The sequence below is a fragment of the Dendrobates tinctorius genome, unplaced genomic scaffold (genome assembly GCF_039654945.1).
Source record: "Dendrobates tinctorius isolate UK_male_01 unplaced genomic scaffold, ASM3965494v1 ptg000095l, whole genome shotgun sequence".
Lineage (NCBI taxonomy): Eukaryota > Metazoa > Chordata > Amphibia > Anura > Dendrobatidae > Dendrobates > Dendrobates tinctorius.
In genome coordinates this window covers 23,766,062-23,782,594 of record NW_027361763.1, presented here as the reverse complement: position 1 = coordinate 23,782,594, position 16,533 = coordinate 23,766,062, and positions in this window count along the sequence as shown.

Sequence of the window (16,533 nt, the reverse complement as noted above, 5' to 3'; positions counted from 1 at the left end):
TTATAGCCATTGTGTCAGGGGATTACTCTATTGTAGAGCTCATATTTAGGCATTTACTATAACATAGCACTGCATATTTTGTATATGTATATCTTTTTTCATGTAACCACATGTTTATTACATGTTTATATGCCATGCCGCATGCATATATAGTCCTGATAAAGGCCCTTGCGATGTGTCCTCTTCATGGCAATCTTGCTGCTATTTCACGCTGGTTTTAGTGATTTCTTCAATAAAGTATATACCTTGTTTATTACATTATACTGTGGGATCTCTTCTTTTCCCTACTATGTGATATGTGGGGTTTGTTGTGTATCATTGGTTGAAGTTATCTTAATTGGACTATTGTTGTTATATCAGTCTGAATAAATGCATTTTCAGGGCACGCTTAAAATTGTGGGGATTGGGGACTAATCGTATTGACCTGGGAAGTGCATTCCAAAGAATTGGCGCAGCACGTGTATAGTCTTTGAGACGGGAGTGGGAGGTTGTGATTATTGAGGATGCTAACCTCAAGTCATCAGCAGAACAGAGGGCGTGGGTAGGATGGTATACTGAAACAAGGGAGGAGTTGTAGGGTGGTGCTGAGCCATAAAGAGCTTTGTGGGTAAGGGTAATAAGTTTGTACTGGATTCTGGAGTGGATGGGTAGCCAGTGTAATGATTGGCACAAGGTAGAGGCATTGGTGTAACGATTGGCGAGGAATATGATCCTGGCAGCAGTATTCAAGACAGATTGGAGGGGATAGAGTTTGGTAAGAGGGAGACCGATTAGAAGAGAGTTACAATAGTCGAGACGAGAATGAATAAGATAAACAGTAAGAGATTTTGCGGAGTCAAAAGTAAGAAAAGGTCGAATTCTAGAAATGTTTTGAGCTGTAGATAACAAGAGTGAGCCAGTGATCGTATGTGGGGGACAAAGGAAAGCTCGGAGTCAAGTATGAGCCCAAGACAGCGGGCATGTTGCTGGGGAGTAATAGTGGAACCACACACGGAAATGGCAATGTCGGGTATAGTGCATTAGTAGTGGGAGGAAACACAAGGAGTTCAGTCTTTGACAGGTTCAGTTTCAGATACATTGAGGACATGATGTTAGACACAGCGTTTAGAAAATCACCGGTGTTTTCTAGAAAGGCTGGCGTGATGTCAGGAGAAGAAGCGTATAATTGGGTGTCATCAGCATAGAGATGGTACTGGAAACCAAATCTACTGATTGTTTGACCAATAGGGGCAGTATACAAAGAGAAGAAGAGGGGGACTAGGACTGATCCTTGAGGAACCCCAACAGTAAGGGGAAGATGAGAGGAGGAGGAGCCAGCAAAAGATACAGTAAAGGAGCGGTCAGAGAGATAGGAGGAGAAGTAGTAGAGAACGGTGTTCTTGAGGCCAATGGAATGGAGCATAGTGAGGAGGAGCTGATGATCCACAGTGTCGAATGCTGCAGAGAGATCCAAGAGAATTAGCTTGGAGTAACGACCATTTGATTTAGCTGTTAGTAGATCATTAGAGACTTTAGTGAGGGCAGTTTCAGTAGAGTGTAAAGAGCAGAAACCGGATTGGAGACAGTCAAGAAGAGAGTTATCTAAGAGATAGCGGATAAGACAGGAGTGGACCAGGCGTTCCAGGAGTTTAGAGATGAAGGGAAGATTAGAGACAGGTCTATAGTTAGCGGCACAGTTTTGGTCGAGGGATCATTTTTTAAGTAGTGGATGTATGATGGCATGCTTAAATGAGGAGGGAAAGATGCCAGAAGAGAGAGAGAGGTTAAATATTTTAGTTAGGTTAGGGGTGACAGCAGGGGAAAGGGGCTGGAGTAGATGTGACGGAAATGCGTCACTGGTGCAAGTGGTTGGGCGAGAAGATGCAAGGAGCCTGCTTACTTCTTCTTCGCTTACTTCTTCTTCTGTGACTGGTTCAAAATCAGAGTGTGAGCTAGATGCAGTGGGGGAGGGAGGACAGTGCATGGTATGAGGTGATTGGGAGATAATTTCCTGTCGGATCTGGTCGATTTTTTCTTTGAAGTATTTGGCCAGATCGTCAGCTCGAAGCTCCGTGGTTGGGGCCTGTACTCTTGGGTTGAGGAGAGAATGAAAAGTGTCAAAGAGACGTTTAGGGTTATTGGACAGTGAGGTGATGAGGCTGTTGAAATAGGTTTGTTTTGAGAGGTGAAGGGCAGTGTTGTATGTTCGAAGCATAAACTTATAATGGATGAAATCTTCGGGTAGGTTGGATTTTCTTCACAGACGTTCGGCGCACCTGGAGCACCGCTGCAGGAAATGTGTTTGCAGGGTGTGCCAGGGTTGTCGCTGTCTGTGTTGTGGTGTTCTATGTTTAGGAGGTGCAAATTCATCCAGGGCACTTTGAAGTGTTTCATTGTAATGCTTCAAGGCAGAATCAGGGCATGAGAGGGAGGAGATAGGGGCCAATGAAGACTACAAGTTCTTCATAAGTTTCTGGGTGTTAATGGCCTGTATGTTTCCATAAATATGGACAGTGGGGGTGACCTGAGCAGCCTGACAGTTCTTGATAGAGAATGAAAGAAGGTTGCGGTCAGAGAACGGGAGAGGGGAGTTTGCAAAATCATCCACTGCACAAAGTCGAGAGAAGACCAAGTCGAGGGAGTTTCCGTCTTCATGCATTGGAGAATTAGTAAGCTGCAAAAGGCCAAACGAGGAGGTTACAGATAAAATATGAGAAGCAGATGGGGACAGGGGAAGAGCAATGGGGATGTTGAAATCGCCGATGATAAGGGGAGGGATGTCACAGGAGAGAAAATGTGGAAGCCAAGTGGCAAAATGATCCAGGAACTGATGGGAGGGGCCGGGAGGACGATATACCACCGCCACTTGCATGGAGAAGGGGGTGTAGAGTCTGACGGCATGGACCTCAAAAGAAGGGAAGACAAGTGAGGTTACTCGAGGGTTAACCTGAAAGGTACATTTTGGTGATAGGAGCAGACCAACGCCTCCACTTGCTCTATTGTCTAATCTTGGGGTATGAGAGAAGTGTAGTCCAGTATATGAAAGAGCAGCAGCAGCAGTAGTGTCTGACTGCTGGATCCAGGTTTCAGTAAGAGCCAGAAGGTTAAGAGAATTACAAAGGAAAAAGTCATGAATGAAGGAGAGTTTGTTACACACTGAGCGAGAATTCCAAAGGGCACAATTAAGAGAGACAGATGGCAGGCAGGGAATATTAATAAGATTAGAGGAGTTTCTGAGTGTAGCAGTTGGGGGGGTTGACTCTCTATAACATGGGGGACCAGGGTTGGGAGCAATGTCTCCTGCGACTAGGAGAAGGAGGATAGAAAGAGTGTTATGAATGAGTCACCGGAGGAGGAAAAAACAAAAATACAAGCTAAGTCCAGAAAACCGGAGAGGTTGGTGGCTAGCGGATTGCAGACCCCTGATCCTATTCACAACAACTAACAGTAGCCGTGGGGTGTTCCTACGGTGGTCCTAGACACCTCATTCACAGCCGGAGAACAAAATAAACCTAAAGAAAGAAAGGGGAAATCTAAACTGCCCCAGAGCATACCCCAAAGCAATAGACAGCCCCCAACATGTATTGATGGTGAAAACAGATGAAAACACAAACACAGACAGAAAGACAGGCTGAGCAAACGATGGGGTCCTCACTAACTAGATAGGACAGGAAAGAAAAGCAACTGTCTGCAATCATGCAAAAACCCTGCCAAAAATAATGTCCAACACGTCTGATAGAAAAGGCCCTGAAGTCACTAGACTTCAAAATCACTATATCAGCACTCAGGTATATTCTGAAAACAGAGCAAAGAGATCAACTGATCAGAGACAAAAATGGAGTCCAGCCAGTCCCAACAAGGGCTGGCTGAACACAAACACTAAGTAAACAGACAAAATCTCATGGAACAATAGCAGAGCAAAAACTTAGCTTTAGTAGACAGGACTGTTGTGAGTTCATTTTCCCCTTCACTACTGAGGCCCGATGAACTCCCTCGTCTGGTAAAGAAAGGTAGTGAGCCTGATTATCAAACACCTGAGCCTAATGATGATGACTGGCTGAGTGGAGTTACTGACTGGATATAAGGCCGCCGACGCCCTTCTGCCCTGCGGGTGATTTCTCTGTGGGATCCTTGGAGACCAGTCTGAATTCCTGCTCTTCTAAAGCTAAGTTTTCTGCTCGGCTTTTTGCATTTTTGCTTTGACTTTGTTTTGCTTTGTTTTTCTGGATTTCTGCCATTCCCTGCTGGGGTGAGCTGAATTCCTTTAGCTCTGTCTTCTGAAAATACCTGAGTGCTGATTTAGTTTTTGAAGCCTAGCTGCTTCAGGGTCTTTTTTCATATCAGCTTGTTGGCTTATGTTTTTGATAGGGTTTTGGAAGATTGCAGACAGCAACCTTCCTTTCCTGTTCTGTTTAGTTAGCTTGGTCCCCATCGTTTGCTCAACCTATCTTTCTATCTGTGTGAGTGTTTTTTCATCTTGCTTCACCGTCATTATATGTTGGGGGCTGTCTTTTACTTTGGGGTCTGCTCTGGGGCAGTTTAGATTTCCTTTTCTGTCTTTAAGCTATTTAGCTCTCCGGCTGTGATTGAGGGGTCTAGGGCATCGTAGGAACCCCCCACGGCTACTGCTAGTTGTGTTGATAGGTTCAGGGGTCTGCAATCTGATAGTTGCCAACTTCTCTGGTTTTCTGGACGTAGCTTCTATTTTTGTGTCTGCCTCCTACGGTGACACAGTCATAACACAGGACTAAACTGGAGGCCAGAGCTCAGAGCAGAGAGGATCACCAGCAACCCAGCAGGGCGTCGGCGGCCATATATACACGCAGAGATTCCGGATATCCAATCACACTCCACCTGTTCAGATGACAGGATTTTCCCATCCAAATCAATTTCACTACCTCCTTTCACCAGCAGAGGGAGTTCATCGGACATCAAAGGTGAAGGAGAAAATGAGATCATAACAAAAGAGTGAGCAGATGGTTAAGTGATTTGTGAGAGCATCTCTGATGTTGAATGGTGGGACTGAATGGATTTGTGCTGTGTAGTAATGTGAAAAGAGCGTGAGTGCTATACATAGGAGAGGAAAGGAGTGAGGGGCTAATATGGATGGAGTGTAGAGAGTTAATACCAGGGCGGTGGCTGTGTGTAAATGCAGCAGCCAGGATATAAATTATACAAATGCATATGGCAAATATTTGTGGTAGTCCAAATGTACAGGGAATAGATATATTTATTTGTCTTACCTGTCTCATGCCCTGTCTAACTGCCATGTTATAACTGCCAGCGTACTTTGATACATGTACTTCGATTACATGTGCATAAATGCCCCCCTGCATAAATGCCTTCCCCAGGCTACCTCTAAATTTATAGAAGGTAGAAGGCCAGTTCTAAGATCTTCCTTTTTTTTGCTCTCCTTACTCGTTAGCAATCAATCAAACTAAGTTAGGACAGCAGGACACAATAAATGTATGTAGCAGATAAACAAGTGTCCAGGCCTACATGGATCATAAACCACTTTGAAAAGTTACTTGACCTCAATAGCATAAGGGGTCAAGCAGACAAGCAGGGTGAGTTGAAATAACTATATACCATTATATATGCTGCAAAGATGAATGATAGAGGTTGGACACATGCAGGATTCAGTAAAGTTGCTGGAAATAGTTAAATACCTCAATATCATAAGGGGACAAGCAGATGATGAGAGCAGAGAGATGTTTGCAAAGTCTTAGACCTCCTATGGGCAAACTCCCTCTATGCCAAGTTGGAGGTGTGTGTGTTTGAGCAGGAGTCCTTGACTTTCCTGGGCTATATCATCTCTGCCCAGGGATTGGCTATGGATCCTGCCAAGCTACAGGCTGTGATGGACTGGCAGGAATATCATTCTCTCAAAGCGGTGCAGTGCTTTATTGGGTATATTAACTAATATCACCAGTTCATTCCCCACATCTCAACTTTGGTAGCTCCCTTAATAGCCCTCACCAAGAAGGGAACAAAAACCACAAATTGTGGTTGGAGGCGGTTTCCAAGGCCTTCCTCTCTATAAAGTCCCACTTTGCTAGCACTCCTATTTTTCGTCGCCCCGATGTAGATAAACCTTTTGTAATTGAGGTGGATGCCTCATCCATCGGTGCTGGAGCAGTCCTATTCCAAAAGGATGCCCAAGGTCGGAAGCATCCTTGCTTCTCTTTCTCTAAGACCTTCACACCAGCAGAGAGGAATTATTCCATCAGGAACAGGGAGTTGCTAGCAATGAAGTTGGCCTTCTCGGAGTGGAGGGGGCTTGTTTTCGCTTCCAAGTTTTTACTGACCACAAGAATTTGGTGTAACTACAGACTGCCCAGCGGCTAAATTCTCGCCAGGCTAGATGGTCCCTGTTCTTCTCCCAGTTCCATTTCACCCTCCATTATCTCTCCGGGGAGAAGAACATTCATGCCGATGCTCTTTCCTGCTCCTTGGTGTCATCAAAGGAGGAGGAGCCTTGGTTAATTGTCTAATTGTCCCTTCAGAGAGCCTGAGAACAGCGGCCCTGGTTTCGCTAGTCTGTGCCCCCGGGCAAGACTTTAGTTCCACCTGGTTTGTGACCGGAGGTTCTCATTGGGGCTCACTCGTCCAGGGTGGGTGGACATTTTGGGACCAAGAGGACATCTGAGCTCCTGGCGAGGACGTACTGGTGGCCGCATATGGCCCATGACGTCAGAGACTATATTCAGGCGTGTTTCTCCTGCACCAAGAATCAGTCTCCTCGGCAATGGCCTACTGGGCTACTTTATCCCCTGCCAGTGGCAGACAGGCCCTGGGAGATGGTCGGGATGGACTTTGTGGTGGGCTTACCCAAGTCCTGTGGCTGCACCACTATGTGGGTAGTCACTGACCATTTTGACTCTGGTCACATACCTGCGACATTTTGCTTTGACCAGGAAGGGTGATTGGGCATCCTTGCTACCATGGACAGAGTTTGCATTGAACAACGCTGTAGCCGACTCCACCAGGCAGACCCCATTCCTCCATAACTACGGCCAGCATCCGCATGTCCCTGTGCCCATGCCATCCACCGATTCTAGGGTGGCAGACTGGGCGGTGGATTCACATGACATTTGGGACTGCACACAGGATGCCAACCGGGCCTCCAAGGAGAGAATGAGGGTCTCCGCCTATGCACACCGGCGCCCCGCTCCGACCTTTGCTCCTGGTGACTTAGTGTGGCTCTCCGTCTGTAACATCAGGCTGCGAGTTGAGTCCACTAAGTTTGTGCCTCGCTACATAGGTCCCTTCAAGGTTGAGGAACAGGTCAACCCGGCGGTCTACCGCCTGGCCCTTCCTCCACGCCTTGGTATCATCAACACCTTCCACGTATCGCTCCTTAAGGTTGTTCATATGTCCCGGTTTTCTGAGTCATTTGCCGGGACATCAGGCTTGTCCTCGGGTGAATAAGACATGAATGCCATTGTGGGGTGCCAGGTGGTGCAAGCTGTATCACATTTTGCAACAGATCAAAAATTAAATATTTTTTTTGATATGCACGAGCTATGCACACTGTTTAATTTTACCGCCACTAAATAGCTAGGTGAGATATGGCATTATGAATCATGCTAGCAACTGCCCCCCAAAAATATTCCTCATGCACAAGTGGGATATGGCATGCTGTTTCACATTTATCTAGTGAAAAAAATGAGATTTAGAACGCTATATTTGTGCATGGAGCACAATAGAAATAGTGCAAAAAAACACTTGTAGGAAATGTGCCCTCCCATAGCCATAATGTTATTGATCCTGTTGTCCGATCCCATTCCCACCATCATCATGGCCCTTTAACTGATGAGTTCATGTAACAACATGTCCGCCATATTTCTGTGGCAAGCCTGTAACTAACCAGCAGCATTTGTAGGAAAAATTGAGTTCCAATGGCTTGGACAATTTTCTAGATTATACAGGGTGGGCCATTTATATGGATACACCTGGGTGGACCATGTGTAAAGTCGAATCTAAAATGGCCGACTTCAAAATGGCCACCATGGTCATCACCCTGTCACGTCGCCATCAGACACAGGGACTGCTGTTCCTGCCTCGGCCACTGGGAGGCGCCGTACTGTCACGTTGCCGTCAGATACATGGACAGCTGTTCCGTTCTCAAACACTGGGAGGCGCCGGAGGGTCACATCGCCGTCAGACTCGGTGACGGCTGTTCCTGCCTCGGCCACCGTGGTTCGCCCGTGGGTGGTGTTGACAGAGAAGGGGCTCCTGCACAGGCATCTGGTGGGCGCAGGCTCCGTTCCTCTGTCAGTCATGAAAGGGTTGGCGCATCACCATCTGGCCTGGTCCAGGGGGCGGTCCAAATGATGTCCACAGGCTGTAAGCCTGTGATGGATTGCCTGATCCTTCAAATACCTTGGGGCCTGTCTTGCAGGCCACCAGATATAGTCTGGGTTTCCTCAGTGTGCTAGTGTGTTATTGCTATCTTTGACTCTGACCTTTGCCTGGATTTCTGACTCTGCTCCTGCCTTATGATTTTGTACCTCTGCCACCCTCCTGGTTTACGACTCTGAACTTGGCCTGGTTTTTGATGCTGCGACTGCCTAAAGTTTTTGTACCTCTGCTGACCGCCTGGTTTAGACTTGGATTCCTGACTACGCTTTTGGTCCCGTTTTTTAACCCCTTTCTGGCGACAGTCCTGCTCTGGTCTGCTGCTCTTATTCATACAGCACCTCCTGGGCTCTGCTGTAAATCCAGTTCCCTGTATAGGGGTAAAGGGTATCGGGGTTGCTCAGGGTGCTGTCTTACTGCAGCCCAGACTCGCATATGGACGTCACACACCCATCTTGAAAAGTTTTTCTCCTCCCATATACTAATGTGCCACAAACAGGAAGTTGTTGCCACCAACCATTCCCATTTTATTTAGGTGTATCCATATACATGGCGCACCCAAGTGTATCCATATAAATGGCCCACACTCTACAGGCCTCATCCACACTAAAAACATATATTTTTATATTATTAACATGATACATGATACAGAAGGGGAGATCTCAGTTTTAAATTGTCTTGAGACAATCTTCTAGATTACGTACATCTTTGGCGTCCAACTTATAACAGCCATATTTCTTGCCTAGCTTGAGACGTGCATCTGTTACACCTATCTTCTGATGAGCATCAAACACTCTGATAAGTGTTTTTGTGTAAATGAATGATCATTATAGGCTGTATCCTAGATCTCGTACCTCCCATAGCCACCATGTTATTGATCCTGTTGACCAATCCCATTCCCACCATTGTCATGACCCTTTGCCTTACAAGAAGCAACTGTAGGAAGAGGGCGTTCGAATGCCGCGGACAATCTTCCAGATAATGCAGGTCTCATCCACACTAAAAATATTTTTTATGTTGATAACATGATACAGAATGGGAGCTCTAAATTTGAAATTGCTTTCAGCATCTAGTTTATGTTATTCAGGCCTCATCGACAGGCCCCCCAAAATAATTCTGTTACCAGCTAAATACACTAGAAGACATCTCACATACAAATTGTTTGGAACATGTAGTCAATGTTTAACAGGCCTCATCCACACCAAAAAAAATTAATAATTGTTAAAAACATCATACAGTAGGGGACATCTCACTTTGAAATTGTTTGGAGCAGATCTTCTTTGTCATACAGGCCTCATCCACACTGAAACAATTCTTTCTTCTGTGAGTAGCGTAATTCATCACAACATATTTCACCGTCTAAATTTGTGCTGCTGAAATTCAGCTGTGTGCAGAGGTTGTGCAGAGTAAAAAAAATCTATTTTTTTTGGTAATCGTGTGCTAGGGGCTACCTGGTTGATCATGCCAGTAGCATATACTTGTCTCAAAGATTAAGCAATGCATGTGTAAGTACCCCCGGATGGTACAGTGAAACTGTGAATGGCTCATTACATTTTTTGTTGCTTAATAGTGTGCTCCTAGCACTTTATCTGAGCAACATAACTGGGAAAAAGCGAGGTCGTGGTGGAAGGAGGATTAGGATTGGTGTTTGAGGTGTATGTGGGGTAGGTGATAATGTTTCTGTGAAAAAGAGAGAAAAGGAGTGTGTATGAAGGACGCGATTAATCACATAATCATGACCAAAAATTATCATGAAGCAAATAATAAATGTTATTCACATACAAAAAAATTCCACACAAAAAGTGACATTGATTAGGTTAAAAAGAGCCAAAACAAAGTGGCATGAGTTACACTCCAGAAAAAAAACTGGCAAAACTGAAAGCAATAGTGAACCACTAACATGACGTCTTATGAAAAGACAACTGACAACTTCTGTTACTAAATTCTTAATGGAATAAAATTCTTGGACTTATGTGCGCTGCTTGACAAAGTATCACATCCAGGTTATATAAAGAGTTTAACCATTTTTTCCCAACGCGTTTCGAAGTGCATCACACTTCTTCCTCAGGGGTTGACACGTATGAACAAATGGAGCTGTCTCCAGTTATATACATCCACTGTTTGAAAATTGGCGCCAATAGTGACATGTGATACAACGATAATGTCAAAGTTCATAGGAATAAGACAATTATAAAAACATATTATTTAATCTTAATTTAATAAAATCAATTGTTCTTTTAATTATGCTGCAGGAAAAAAGTTATAATAATAAAAAGAAAAAAAATATAAAAAAGAGAAAAGCGAACTCTCGTTTGAGAAAAAGAAGGAAGGATCAGAAGTCCAACACTTAAACCACCACGCCAGATGATTTTATATCATTTTACAGAAAAACTTCCGTGATCTTGTTTAATCCATTGAGTTTGAGAGTATTTAGTCTATATATCCAGAAAACCTCTTTCTGATTCAATTGCCCTATTTTGTCAGGATGGTCACTAGGAATAAGTGTCTAGAAAGACCGTGCTGTAAAAAGACCATGCTGTAAATCCATTTAAAGGTTAACTCACATAGATTTAATATCGAAAGGGGCTTTTTACAGCATGGTCTTTCTAGACACTTTGCCATCAAGCATAATAAAAACATTAATGGATTTACAATAAGCCCAAATGAACATATTCCTAGTGACCATCCTGACAGAATAGGGCAATTGAATCGGAAAGAGGTTTTCTGGATACATAGACTAAATACTCTCAAACCCAATGGATTAAATGAGATCACGGAAGTTTTTCTGTAAAATGATATAAAATCAATATATTTCGTTTATAACAATTTTTCAACATATATCCAGATTGATTATAATTCTATTTTCAGCATATTTCAACTTTTATTGTATTTTTATATATGCGATTTTATATACTGTGTGGTAACCCCTGGGATATGGATTTGTATTATTATTAATTATTCATTATTAGTGTTGAGCTTTCCGATACCGCAAGTATCGGGTATCGGTCGATGTTAGCTGTATCGGAATTCCGATACTGACTTCTGATACTTTTTTCATATCGGATACCGAAATCGGAAGTTCCCATAATGCTATCAGCCCGCTCGCTTTGATTCAGCCAATGGGAATCCTCAGAAGTGTATGCACATCCTGTTAGGCATGTAGGCATGTTAACTATTGGCATGGCTGTGATTGGCTGCTGAAATGATGTCATAATGCACTATAAAAGCCACCGCCGATGCCATTTCTGTTCACTCTGCTGTGAATTCAGTTAGGGACAGGCTGCTGTTGAAGACTGTGAGGGACAGATAGAAATAGCGATTCTCAAAACAATATTGTGCTTTACCCAGGCTACATAAACCACCACTGTAGCTTTCTTTTCCCTAGCAGCAGTGTTCACAGCTGTCTGCAATCGCTGTGTGAGTGCCGCTCACGCTATGCAGTGGGTCCTGCAGCCACGTCTAGTTGTTGGCCGCCCAGCGTGCCTCACTGCTGCCTCATACATATTTTTCTTTTTGAGCTGCTTTTTTTTTAAAAATTCTATCTAGTGTGCTTCCATCCGTATCCATATACGTTGGTTGCAAACACTAATGGTAGACAGCGGAGCCATTCTGCAGCCTTTCAGTGCTAGTGCCCACTTAGCTGCACTGTTCACGGCTGTCTGAGAGGTCTCAGACTGTGTGTGAGTGCAGCTCACGCTGAGTAGTGTGTCCTGCAGCTACGTCTGGTTGTAGGCCGCTCAGCGTGCGTCACTGCCTCACACATATTTTTCTTTAATTGCAGCTCATTTTTTCTTCTCCTATTAGTGTGCATCCATCCGTATCCATATACGGTGGTTGCAAACACTCTAGGAGTACACAGCGGAGCCTTTCTGCAGCCTGTCAGTGCTAGTGCCCACTTAGCTGCACTGTTCACGGCTGTCTGAGAGGTCTCTGACTGTGTGTGAGTGCAGCTCACTCTGAGTAGTGTGTCCTGCAGCTACGTCTGGTTGTAGGCCGCTCAGCGTGCGCCACTGCCTCACACATATTTTTCTTTAATTGCAGGTCATCTTTTCTTCTCCTATTAGTGTGCATCCATCCATATCCATCTACATTGGTTGGTTGCAAACACTATATAGGAGTAGATAGAGGAGCCTTTTTTCTGGCTTGTGCCCTTCAGCTGCAGCCAGATTAGTATTACCCAATTTTTTTGGAGCCTCATCTTTTGCATTGTAGGTTACCTGCCTGCATTGTAATAGCTCCAGAAAGTTGGTGATACTCTCACTTTCAAATCTTTGGTCACATCATTTTAGTTTTTTTTCCCAAAAAAAAAAAACAACAAAGTTCACCAAACACTACATTTGAAAGTTGTGTAGGCCACATTAGCTCCCATTAAAGTGTAGTCGACACACACACTTCATAAAATTAGCTGTTCAGGAATAAGCACACTAAGGCCCCCCTTTGTACTTTTCTGCCTATCTCTCTCAGTCTAGCAAGATGAAGAAGGCAGGGAGTAAGGCACGTGGCCGTGGGCGTGGAGTTTCAGCAGGGAGAGATCGTGGGGATTCTGCAGGGAGAGGACGTGGGGATTCTGCAGCGAGAGGACGTGGGGATTCTGTGCCTACTGTTGTCACCAGTGAGTCAGCATCCCCCAGTTTTAGCAGGCAACAGTTCTTTATGCGCAGCTTTGTAGGACCTCACCGTACCCCACTGCTGCGGGAGGAACAAATTGAAGCTGTTGTGGGATGGATGGCAGCTAACACATCGACTTCAATTACTTCCACATCCTCTCAGGGCCAGAGCACCGAAGAGCAACCATCTGTCTCTTCACCACCTGCCAAAGTGCCCAGGCAGTCAGAGAGCACTGGACAGGAGCCATCACAGTCTCTACTTCTGTTCTCGGAATCTGTTGGTTTGGAAAGAGGGGGCCAGCCAAGCAGCATTCCAGAATGTGAAGAAGAGGGAGTATGCAGTGATGCGCAACTTCTTTGTCCCTCTGAATCTGAAGAGGCGTGTGGGCCAGTGCCTATGTTCAGCACACCTCAGTACGCATCAGATGATGACGAGACACAGTTGCCACTTTCTGTTGCGTACGGTGCTGGCGAGACAACCCATGAGAAGCAGGTGTTTGAAGAGGGGAGTGTAGATGATGAGGTCCTTGGCCCATCATGGCGTGAGGACCAGGAAGGTGGTGGGAGCAGCTCTGAGGAAGAGATTCCCCGAACGGCCAAAACCGGAGGGAGAGGGAGGGGGCAGACTTGGTTGCCTGTAGCCTCCACTTCGGCACCCGTTAGGAGCATTCCACTTTCAAAAGGCAAAACGGACGCTCCCAAGACTTGCAGTGCGTGGTCCTTTTTTGACACAGTTGCAGATGACATTTGCTTTGTCAAATGCAAGCTGTGTCATCAGAGAGTCAAAAGAGGGAAAAATGTCAGCAACCTCAATACCACTAATATGTGGAAACATGTGCGGACCAAGCACGAGGTGGAGTTACACAGACACACTGAAGACGTAGGCCAACGTACAGCACCACCTACCACCTCTTCAGCTCGTGTTGGGGCCTCTTCCTCCAGCTCACACACAGCTGGTTCAGCTTCCTCACAGGATCGCCAAGGAAGAACCTCTGGCACTGTTGTCCGGAGACCTTGTGACATTCCACCCACAGCACCACGTTCCAAGTCATCCTCACACTCCCAGGCCACTCGACAGCCATCGGTAGCACAGGCATGGGATAAAAGGCGGCCATACTCGGCAAACCATCCCCGAGCACAGGCTCTGAATGCTGGCATTGCCAAACTACTGGCACTTGAAATGCTCTCATTCAGGCTGGTGGAGACTGACACCTTCTGGGACTTCATGGCATTGGCAGTCCCACAATACACCGTGCCCAGCCACTTTTATTTCAGCTGGCGAGCCGTCCCTGCCCTGCAGAAACATGTGGAGGCAAACATAAAACATGCGCTACTAAACGCTGTCAGTAGCAAGGTCCACCTGACCACCAATGCGTGGACCAGTAACCATGGACAGGGACGATACCTTTCCCTCACTGCCCATTGGGTCAATGTTGTGGAGCCGGGTACAGATCTGGAGAGTGGCGGTCTACGTGTTCTGCCAACTCCACGGATTGCAGGAATCCAGTCTGTACACATTGACTCCTCCTCCTACTCAAGTTCCTGTGAAACAGCGCAGCAGGAGCCTGTTATGACCGATATGAGCACAGCCGTGGCCAAACGTCAACAGGCCGTACTGAAATTAATTTCTTTGGGGAATCGAAGCCACACAGCGCAGGAGCTCTGGAATGCCATCAAGCAGGAGAGCAACGTGTGGTTTCTGCCAGAGAATCTCCAGCCGGGCTTGGTAATGTGTGACAATGGCCGAAATCTGGTGGCAGCTCTTGGCCTTGGCAACCTCACTCACATCCCATGTCTGGCACATGTGCTCAACTTGGTGGTGCAGAGCTTTCTGAGGGACTATCCGGATCTTGATGAACTGCTGCACAAGGTCCGCATAGAGTGCGCTCACTTGCGGTGTTCCAGCACGGCAAGGTCGCGCCTTGCTGCTCTGCAGCACCGATTACGCCTTCCGGAACATCGCATCATATATGACCTACCCACCAGGTGGAATTCTACGTTACATATGTTGCAGCGGTTGTTTGAGCAGCAGGCAGCAGTCATGGAGTACCAGCTGCATCAGGCACAAACAAATCGCACTGTGCGCCAGTCACACTTCAGCACCACTGAGTGGGCCTCTATGAAGAACATCTGCCTTGTTTTATGTGCCTTCGATGATTCCACGCGGATGGCGAGTGCAGATGATGCACTAGTCAGCATGACTGTCCCCCTTATCTGCTTGCTTCAAAAAACACTGCAAGCACTAAGGGATGAGGTTTTGGAAGAGATGGAGGATGAGGAGTCCCAAATGCCATCTGCTTATGGAAGGTCTGCGCTACGTGCTTCCTCACAAAGGCCTAGGCAGGGGACACTTTGTGAGGAGGATGAGGAGGAGTCGATGGAGGAGGAAGACATCTCTCCAGAGGAGGGAAGTACACAAAGCTCTAGTCAGTATGTACAGCGAGGGTAGGGTGATGCAGAGCAGACAGAGATCACGCCTCAAGCAGGGGACAGCGGTTCTTTGGCAGTTGGGAGTCTGCAGCACATGGTTGACTTCATGCTGCAGTGCCTGAGAAATGTCCGCCGCATCGCCCACATTCTTTATACGGCTGATTATTGGGTGTACACCCTCCTAGATCCTCGCTACCGGGACACCTTGCAAACCCTCATACCAACGATGAACCGGGAGCGTAAACTGCGGGAGTACCAAGACACACTGGTGCAGTCCATCATGTTTTCCATTCCACCCGACAGCAGTGGTGCTAGTGCTTTACAAAGCACCTCTGAGTGTCGAGCCAGTGGAGGAAACTCGGCACAAAGAGGGAGCAGAGGCAGCACCTCAGCACAAGACAAGACCACTATGGCCCAAATATGGCAAAGTTTTGTGTGTCCGCCACAATTGTCTACACGATAACTGACGGCTCCAGTCAGCAGGAGGCAACGTTTTCGTCAGATGGTGACAGACTACATGTCTTGCCCTGTGACTGTACTCCCAAATGGCTCTTCCCCCTTCAAGTTTTGGGTCTCTAAGCAGGATACATGGCCAGAGCTTAGCCAGTATGCATTGGAGGTGCTGGCTTGCCCTGCTGCCAGTGTATTATCGGAACACGTCTTTAGTGCCGCAGGTGGTGTACTAACAGACCGTCGCATGCAACTTTCTTCCGATAACGTTGACTGGCTTACTTTTCTGAAAATGAACAAGGCCTGGATCTCCCCAGAATTTGCCAGTCCTCTTCCCGACTAAATAATTGGTTGGCAACTGTATCCAGGTCTCCTGTTGTGTTCATGTTTCTACCACCTGAGCTATAATCCCTGGGCTTCAACACAGCCAGTTGTCGCTCAGATGTGTCGTCTGCACAGAGAAAAACACTAGCTCCTGTGTTATTGGGGTTCAGTTATGCCAGCTGCTCCCCTGCTGTGTGGACTGCAAAGTCTCCTGCTCCATCCACATTCAAACTTCTACTGATTTTTAACCGTGCTCCACTTAGGCCTCTGGCTCCACTGTCTCTAGTATTTCCCCTGGCCTCCAACCCCGCCAGTTGCTGCTCTGAAGTGGCGTCTGCACAATCCACACTTTTTCCTGAGTTACTGGGGCTCAATCACGTCA